Raw genomic sequence first — 10,196 nt, 5'->3', positions numbered from 1 at the left:
TGAGATCCCCCGCTAAAGCCAAGTAGGTGGTGCACCACACCCTCCATCTCTCTTCCCCACTCTGACCCCTGAAGCTGCAGCCAAACCTGGTTCTCTTTCCGCATTATCCACTCTCACTCATTTCTTTCTAGCTACAGAAAACAGGCAGGGATGCTGTTTTTCGGCATCTCTGCTGGTCTCAGCATCCGAGGAAACCTAGGTGGTTTCATTCGTGTGCGGAACACACACGGGCAGCCACGGACAGGGTGGGCACCAGACCTGTCCAAGGCTGTGGCTGAGCTATGTTTACAGCCAAGGACCAGAGCTGCATATGTGAAGTCTGGTTTTTCACCCCATTTTAATAGTATATACCCTTCTGCAGGGACTTGTTCACTAATATTGGCTGTGTGCCCAAGCGCTGTACGGAACTCCTTTAGACTTGGGCTCTGGCAAATTTGATTTTTTTTTTTTTTACTGAAAATTACCCATTTTTTAACATTTAAAATGTTATCGAGCCATGTGGCCACTGCTGTCTTGGGCAGAAAACATCTTGGATGAATTTGCATTTTTAATTCTTGGCATTTTTATTTTGCTTCGGTTCCCAAAGAGCATTTTTTTCTTCCCCTCTTGGGGGAAAAGAAAAAACTAAAGAAAGAAGGCGGCCTGTGGCAGGGCAGGAGCGCCAAGCAAACAGAATCGGAGTAGGAACGTGTGTTCCCTCACTGATAACTGCATCAGGTTTTACCGTGCACTCCCGAAGTGCAGCCTGCCCTCCACTCTCCAAACCCGGCCTCCCGTAGTCACTTAACGGAGTGACACGTGGCTCCTTGAGGGGTGGCTTCTCCCCAGGGTGGCTGCTGGGAGACTGGTTCTGGCCAGTGTGGGGGTCAGCACTTGGGGCCTGGGCCTATGTGACAGATCACTGTCTTGTGCTCTCTGGCCACCTGTCCCATTGCCAAGCACATGAGGCTCTTGACATGACTGGAGGAATTACACCAAACGGTGTTAGAGCTACATAGGGCGTTCCAGAACACTGGACCATGTCCTAGATGGGGAAACTGAGGCTGAGAGAAGGAAATAAGAATGGGGTTCCCTTTAATGTCCAATGATTAAAATAATACCTATCAGAGACAAACAGCAGAGAAGCTGGACATGGCTCTTGAGGTCGGGCCAACCAAGAATAGAAAATTCTCCCACAGGGTATGTGCTCAGCAAGGGCCACTGGGAGCTCCCAGGTTGGGCCACCTGGGTGTTTTCACCTCATTTCACAGTTCAGGGAGCTGAGGCTCAGCTCTGGCTCACATCTGTGTCTGCTGGAGATGCAGTCTGAAGGTCACCATAAAGGCTGGAATGCGGGTGTACCCAGGATGCACAGCAAGTACCCTCTGGTGGCTAGGCCGCATGCTAGACACCAGGGATCCATGGGGGACCAGGCAGACAGGAGCCCTCTGTGTGTGTACATGGCGTTTCAGTGAGAGGACCACAAACAACAGACTAACTCCTAAGGATGGCGGTTTCATAGTCAACCAACACACAGAGAAGAAATTGCGGAAGGGCAGGTGAAAGGCAGGGGTAAACGATGTCACCAACAGGTTCCAGAAGCCAGCCAGGTGGTAATGGACCGAACCCAGCTCCACTGACATCTGCTGTTATTTGCTGTGTGGACACAAGCAAGTTTCTCAGTCTCTCTGTGCTCCCATTTCTACCTCTATATAATGGAATAGCGATGGTATATGCTGCATAAGGTGGCTGTGCAAAAGACAGAAAGCACACATATGATGCGTGTGATGCATGCCACGCTCAGCCAAGCGCCTGACAGAATACCCCTCGGTGTGCGCCGGGTGCTAGTCTGCACCTAGTGCCAGCGTACAGTTCACACATTGCGTCAACTCCCCTCTCCCTTCATCGACTCCATGAGACTAGTCAGCCTGCTTTGCTAACTGAGGAAGCCACATTTGAATTTGTTAAAAAAACAAAAAACAAAACAAAACAAAAAAAACTCAACAAAAGCCCCAAACCAAACAAACACTTCGAGACAGGGGACGTTGTTTCCTTCAGCCGGCGCCTTCCACAATATGGTGTGATGGGCCGGGAAAGCTTGGCCACAGATGGCATGCTTGGTACCAGCTCTGTTTTCCAAATAGCAGGCTCCTGGGCGTAAATGGTACTGCTCAGACACATGCTGCTGCCTGGCTCCCGGGAGGCTCCCACAAGAGCATGCTTCTTGGCCCACAGCCCCAGGTCCGGCTCTCTTCCTCCAGATGGTGGCCATCAGAACCTTCCAGAAGGTGGAAAATGGGTGCTGATATTCAGGGTAACCCCTCCTTCTGCCCATGCCCGCCTTTAAGACTTGCTTCCCAACCCGAGGTCTCTGGCAGTGTGCATGGGTACCTGTGGGGGACCTTGAAATGACATCACATCTCTAGTCATTGGTGAAGCTGGGCCTTGAACCTGGTTCTTTTGGATGTGGTCCTGAGGCTCCTTCCCAGGAGGAGTACTGAATGCCCATTGGAAGGCAGAAAGGAGCCTTGGGAGGTGGGATGATCATTTCCCCCGGATGAAACCTCAGTTCTGACACTTCCAGGCTGAGGCAACCCATCCGGCTCAGCAGCTTACTCCTTGACCCGAGTTCCAGCACCCCCACCCCCTTTTCATGAGTACATGAGACCATGTCAGGTATCTTCCTTATTATTATTATTATTATTTTGAGACAGAGTCTCTCACTGAATCTAAAGCTCACCCATTTGACTAGATTGTTGGCCACCCAGCCTCAGAGAACCACTTGACTCCGCCTGCCTCTAGTGCTGGCTTACAGGTACATGCTGCCATGCCTGGCTATGGGTTTCTTTTTACTTCTTTTCAACATGGGCGTTAGGGACTAAACCCAGATGCATATGTTCGTGTGGCAGGCACTCTATTGACTGAGCCATCTCCCCAATCACCAAAGCCCAATTCTTGTTTTATAAGTCAGAGGTCATGTACACAGAGCAGGAGCTGAGGAACAACCTGTCTATGGGGTGCAGTGCTTGAAAGGAGTTTATGAGATGAACCCCCAACTCACAGTAAGCTGAATTTTTATTCCCCTTTGAACAATGCCGTGGATGGATTTTTTTTCCCTCTCTGAAACAGTCTTTTGTGGTCCTGACATTTTAGATCAATGCTGTACTTATTCATAAGTCTAATAAGCTAATCTTAAGTTGTAAGTTCACATATCAAAACCAACCCTTCAGTCTATGCTGTATCAATGTAGAACTTGAACTATTTGGTCCCAGCACTTGTGAACTCAGCTACAGGCATCCGTTAGGAGAATAAATTTCTAACAGCCTGGCCTCCTCTGGACCCTTGCTGCACTGGAGCATCATCCTGTGTCTTAACAGTAGATGTGAAATGTACTAACAGCCAGTGACTGGTCCTACGACATAGGACAGAGGACACAGGGGTCCAAGGGCAGTATGGCTAAAACTTAACGTGTGAACTACTTTTCACTTGGAAATATGGACCCTTCAGTTGTAAGTTTGAGTCTCAGCGTCCCCATCCATTGGGTGTGGGAGTAGTTCTGCGAGGTCCTGCCCACATTTCTGAGAGGGAGAGGACCTAAATCTCTCCAAATGGGATCCTGTGGGCTCACCTGGTTTGGGATCCTTCTGCTAGGGTAACCCTGTCCCACTCAGCCATTGACTCTGGGCTTCCTTCCTCACTCCTGGCTTCTGCTCTTTTGGAAACTTCACTTGGGTTTGGCTCCTGGAGACCCGTTCTTCTGGAAGGCACTGTCTCTCTTCCCATAGAATGGCTTACTAGACAAGAGCTAATGACATTCACGTACGCACAGCACTAGAAAGACATTCTAGTGTGTCCGTGTTGACAAAGGGGTGGGGGTGGGGGCTCACGACACAGGCAGAACCTTTGAGATCACACCAGGGAGTGGGGAAAACCCAAGAGAGAGTGTGACCCAGAAAGCAGGAAGCAAAACTATGTCCTAGCACACTGCAGTGTGTTGACTCAAGAGCCGAACCCTACAACACGGGCACTGATCCGCTGGGGGCAGGTCTTGGTCCTCCCAGACCAACTGCGGGCCTTTTGACTCCTGAGACAGGAGACGTTACATGGAACCACTCCAGGGAGCACACCGAGAGACAGCTGACTCCCTCTTCCAGCCCATCTGCTTCCAGGTAGAGATGAACTGCAAGCTCAGCAAATCCATCTGTGGCTCTCTCCTGCTCGGTGGAGAAGGTCACAGCCAGGACTCTGGACTGTGTGCAAAGAAAAACTACATTTCCAGCTTACAGTGTACTCAGGGCTTGGATGGTGCCCTTCACACCCTTCTCTTTCAAATGCCAAGTTCTTGGAGGTAGGCATCAGCACCCCTGGGTTTCAGAGGGAGCGTGGAGATCCTCCAGTGGGACAACTCACAGATTCTCTTAAGGGTTTTGGTGCAAAAAACCAAAGGCATTGGAGGCAGGCAAAGATGCAGGGCTCTTCTAACGTGCTTTTCTGTTTCTATGGTAGAACATTCTGACCAAAAGCAACTTGGGGAAGAAGAGGTTTATTTCACCTTACAGCTCACACTTCATTACTAAGGTAGCTAGTGCAGGAACTTGAGGCAGCAAGCTGGAGGCAGGAACTGAAGCAGAGGCCATGGAGGAACTCTGCTTACTGGCTTGCTGGATCACTCTGGCTCATGCTTCGCTGCTTTTCTTGCATAGCCCAGGGCCCCCTGCCTAGGGATGGTGCTGCCAACAGTGGTTTGGGCCCTCCTACATCAATCATCAACCAAGACAGTCTCTTAGAGACATGCCCACAGGCCAATCTGATCTGGGAAATTCTCAGTTGAGGTTCCCTCTTCCCAAGTGACTCTAACTTATGTACCATTGTTAACAAAACTAACCAGAGCAAGGGCTGATGGAGCTGGAGGAGGGATCTGTGTATCAGAAACCAATGGGGCCTTCTAGGGAAAAGAAGTCCTGGGGTTCCCACAATCCTACATCACTGCGATCAGGTCTTACATGTTTTGGGGGGAGTGGGGAATTCCTGAGTGCCTGACTTGGGTGATATTATAAAGTTGTGTTAGCTATTCTTGTCTGTCAGCTTGACTGCATCTGAATGAACTAAAGCCTAAGTGGTTGGGCATTACCTGTGAAGGATATTTCTTAATTAAATTATTCAAAGTGGGAAGACTCACTTCTACTGGGGATCTGGGAGGTGGGAAGATCCACTTTTAATCCAGGTCGCACGTTCTGTGGGCAGCCTGTATAAAGACATGGAAGAAGGAAGTGTGCTCTCTTTGCCTGCTTGCTGTCATCTTGCTAGTGAGTCCACTCCTTCACTGGCATCAGAGCCCACTTCTTTGGGATTCCAGTATATACCAAAGACCAGCTCAGGCATTTAACCTTGTGGATGGAACAGCTCTGGATTCTTGGACCTTCTGTTGGTAGACATCCATTAGTGGACTAGATTAACCACTGCCTGTAAATCATTCTAATAAATCTCATCTGTATCTATACTTCATTCTATAAGTTCTGTTACTCTAGAGAACTGTGACTGAAACACAAGTCAACCCATAGAAGGTGTCTGGAACTTCTTTCAGTGATGGCAATTGAACTCAGGTCTGACACATAGCAAGTGCCTTAACTCTGAGCTTGATCCCCAGTCCTGACCTAAGTCCAATGTTCTGATCATGCAGTATTGAAATTCTCAACCATTTTGAGCAAGGGGCCCCATGGTTTCATTTTGTTCTGGGTTCCACGGATGACATGCCAGTCTTGCTTTAGAGAGAGGGGGTGCAAGACACTTTGGCTGAGAGTCCTCTCACAGTCACACACTGGATGCTCTCTGAAGCTTTGATCGTGCTGTCCCAGCACCCCAACATCCTTTTAATTCACATGCTTTTCCCTTGAATTCTTTCCACTGGAAGTCATCAGTGGACCTGGACCTACCTGTAGAGGAGGCCAGAAAAGGAAGCACTCACCATGCAGAAGCTAGATAAATAGTGTTTCTGTAACTTTTGCTATGGCCTTTTTATCCATAAATGTAAGTCACACAAATGACATCCCATGTACCACATATTCTACTAAAGGGTCAGAGAAAAGTAGCAATTGAGATTTTAAAGAAAGAAGGAAAACTAGCCGGATGTCATGGTGCCTGTAATCCTGACTCCCAGGAGGCAAAGGCAAGTGGATTCCTGCAAATCTGAGACCAGCCTGGTCTCCACATCAAGTTCCAGGCTAGCCAGAGTAACAGAACAACACTATGTGTCAAACAAACAAAAGCAAACAAACAAACAACCCAAACAAACAGTGCATTGTATGAGAACATAATAAAAAGTGATTTAAAATAAGGATCATTATAATGAGAAGTACCTGTATTTGAGGTAAGAAATAATAATAGGCATTGAAATATGTGCTGGTTAGTGTGTGTGTGTGTGTGTGTGTGTGTGTGTGTGTGTGTGTGTGTGTATACACTTGGCACACATCTTGGGTCATCTTAGAAGAAGGAACTTGATTGAGAAAATACTTTATCTTATTTGCTTGTAGGCAAGTCTGTGGGACATTTTCTTGATTAATGATCGATGTGATGCCACCCCTGGGCAGGTGGTCCTGAGCTGTAGAAGAAGGCAGCTTGAGTAAACTATGGGGTGCAAGCCAGTAAGCAGTGTTCCTCCATGGCCCCTGCATCAACTCCTGCCTCCAGGTTCTGGCTCAAATTCCCTTCCTGTGTGCTGAAATAAGTAATTTCCTCCCCAAGTTGCTTCTGGTCACAGTGTATATCACAGCAACAGAAAACAGACGAGGGCAAAGCAGAAGGAAAGTATAACTGTTTAGTCTAACAGCCTAAGTGTTCAGCCAGACAAAACCGGGAGAAGAGCACATAAATTAAGACAGCGAGTCTTCCCAACTCTAGGACAAATTTGAAGGCATAAATTGTTAAAGACATGACTTCTGAGGCAGGAAGATTACAAGTTCAAAGCCAGCCTGAACCACACAATGAGACCTTGTCTCAAAAAAAAAAAAAAGTTCTCAGGTGCATCGTAGGGGTAGAGCTGTTGTCTAATGTGTACGAGGCTCTGAGTTCAATCCCTAATATAAAAATGATTAAAGATACAGAAAATAGAAGGCAGAACTTAAGTCAAAATGAAGTATTTCAATATGTGGAATAGTCAGTTAAGACAAAAGAAATATCAGCTTTGAATCAAATACAGTGATGTTGAGTATGGAATGAGAATCTCCAATATGAATTTAACAAGATGAAAACTGTTGGAGTAGAAAAGAAAACACAAAAGAGAATTCAAATAGCTTAGGTTGAAAACTAAGTTCTTACATATATAAAGGAAGATGGATGGCGGGCTGTGAGGTGATATGTAAAGATGTAATATCTGAGAACTTTTCAAAGGCCAAGAAGATCCACACTTAGTCACCCCTAGTGAAACTTCAGAGTATCAATAGTAAAGAGAAAGTCACCAGGGCACCAGAGATTGAAATACACACTGTTTTCCACAAAACAGCTGTCAAACTGCCAACCAGTTTCTCAAGAACAGCAACATATGCTAGAAAGAAACAGAAATACATCTTTGAGGTTGACAGAAAATAACTATGAATACACAATTCCATTCTAATCAAACTATGGTTTAAGGGGCAAAATATCAAAGATATTTTTAGATAATCAGAACACGGGATAGAAACTACACACATATGCTCCCTAATGTAATTATTATATAAAACACTTAAGGAAGAATAACATTCCAGAAGGGAGGAATGAGATATGAAAAAATTAAAATGTAAAGATATGCAGTGACTCAAAGAATAACTTTTAAATCAATAGTAGAATACAAATTAATACAGAAAACTTGATTTAGCAACAAAAGAAATAAGAAGGGAAAACATACAAAAAAGATAAAAAGGAAGCATGAAGGGATAGAGCTATATATGTTAGTAAGTACAATAAATGTAAACAGGTTAAACTCATAGCTAAAAGACAGACTTCAAATTACATTAAAATCTTATAAGTGTATGATGACATTTGAAAATTGAAGTGTAGAGAGGATATATTAGATATTTATCAACCAAAAGGAAGTTAGTATAGTGTCCTTACTAATGGATTTGTAGAATTTAATATGAAAGCATTACAAGTAATATTTAAATTAGAAAGGTCGGTTTTACATTGATAAAGAGAATAACTCTCAGCCAGACTTGGTGCAAGCCTTACATTCCAGCACTTGGGAGGTAGAGGCAGGTGGGTCTCTGTGAGTTTGAGGTCAGCCTGGTCTACAGAGTGAGTTCCAGGACAGCTAGGGCTACACAGAGAAACTCTGTCTTAAAAAAAAAAAATCCAAGACTCCAAGATAACTTACCAACCATCAGTTTGTACACAAATGGTAGCTATATAGCCTTAAAATATAAAGAGCAGTGGCAGCCCAAATGACAGATGTGATTGATTAAACCTGCAATGATGATGTTTTTTAATGCTACATAGTCTCCCAGAAACAGATTATTTGAGAAAAATAAAAACCAAGATTACAAAACAAAAACAAAAAACCCCAGCCCTAAACAAACAAAAACCTAAACAACTGATCTAAAAGAATACATTTAGAATACAATTATTCTCAAGTATACATTGACCAACCACAGATAAGTGTAATGTACTTGACCATTGAGAACATCAAAGCACATTGCCAATAGTAGTTACTGCACAAACCACACCCTCTCGCCACATGAGCAGCTTGAAATATTAATAGTAAACAAGAACCCTTCCATGTGTGTTTGGAGACATTAAATATAAAAGAAACTTTTACAGATATTACAGGTTAATGAGAAAGACTAATACATAAAACTGAATTATAATGAAACCATTACATATAGAAACGTGGACAAGGCAGGTAAATTTCAACTCAGAGAGGGAAATAGCCTCATGTGAGTTCATTAGGAAATATGAAGTATAGAGAGGGTCCAGGGAAGTTTCCAATAAGATTTATTTGTGCATGTCGCCTTCCTGCTGTGTGACTACATGGATTCTTTTGTATGAATCTGAAGAAGAGACAGATAGGTAGAGATAGATAGATGGATATATAGAAAACCATGTGTCCATATACATAGAGAGAGACACACACAGAAACATTGGCACACACATATATAGAGATAATGTGACACACACACATACAGCACATACAGACACACACACACACACACACACACAGAGGCAAACACATATACAGACATACACATACAGAGACACAGACATTCGGAGAGACACATGGACACAGACACATTCACACAGAGAATTCTGATATCTCTTTTTGTAAAAAAAAGAAATTATTATTATTTTAGTATTTCTTGTGTGTATGGATGTTTTGCCTGAATGTATGTCTGTGTATTGCATGTGTACCTGGGGCTTGTGGAGGCCAAAAGAGGGTATCAGATCACTTGGAAGTGGAATTCAGATAATTGTGAACCACCATGTAGTTGCTGAACCTGGGTCTTCTGCAGGAGTGGCCGGTGGTCTTAACTGTTGCGCTCTCTCTGCAGCCCTGGATGTCTCTCCTAAGGAGAACATCGTCCTTACCCACTCTACCTCAATTGCTCGTCACCATCGCCTCAGGCCTGTCTCCAAACACAGTCACATTGAGGTTTAGGGTTTCAGAATACGAACCCAGGGGTCTAATGATTCAGTCTGCAGTGCAGATCATCAGCTGACATGTGATTCTGAATCTTCCTTATCAACCAACAACAAAGAGAAGAAGCCCAAATGCTTTCCCTGGAGAAGAGACCACATGGGATAGTACAGAGGAACAATGTCTCTGGCTTCTTTCAGGAACCACACATGCCTGGTGGCATGGTAAGGACACCTTTCAAGTGTGGAAGGGAAAAAAGAAAAATCTAACCTTGGCTACTTAGAATTTTATATCCCATAAGAAACTTTACAAAAAGTGAAATGAAGACATTTCCAGCCTGACAAAAAACAAGAAAATTTGTCACCAGCAGCCCTGTGCTAACAACGAGTGTCAAACCAAGGTTTCTGTGTGGAGGAGAATCTTTCCTTGCAGAGCTCAAGTCTACAGAGAAGGAAGGAGCCAAAAGCAGCAACTTTGTTGATATTGGTATGTGCTGTTGTGGGACAGATTTTTCCTGGGAGACACAACAAGCACACACACACACACACACACACACACACACATACACACACACACACACTTATACACACACCTATACATACACACCTATTCACAC

The sequence above is a fragment of the Peromyscus californicus genome, unplaced genomic scaffold (assembly GCF_007827085.1).
Source record: "Peromyscus californicus insignis strain IS unplaced genomic scaffold, ASM782708v3 Scaffold_15__1_contigs__length_86483966, whole genome shotgun sequence".
Classification (NCBI taxonomy): Eukaryota; Metazoa; Chordata; class Mammalia; order Rodentia; family Cricetidae; genus Peromyscus; species Peromyscus californicus.
Note: the sequence above shows the minus strand (reverse complement) of the source record.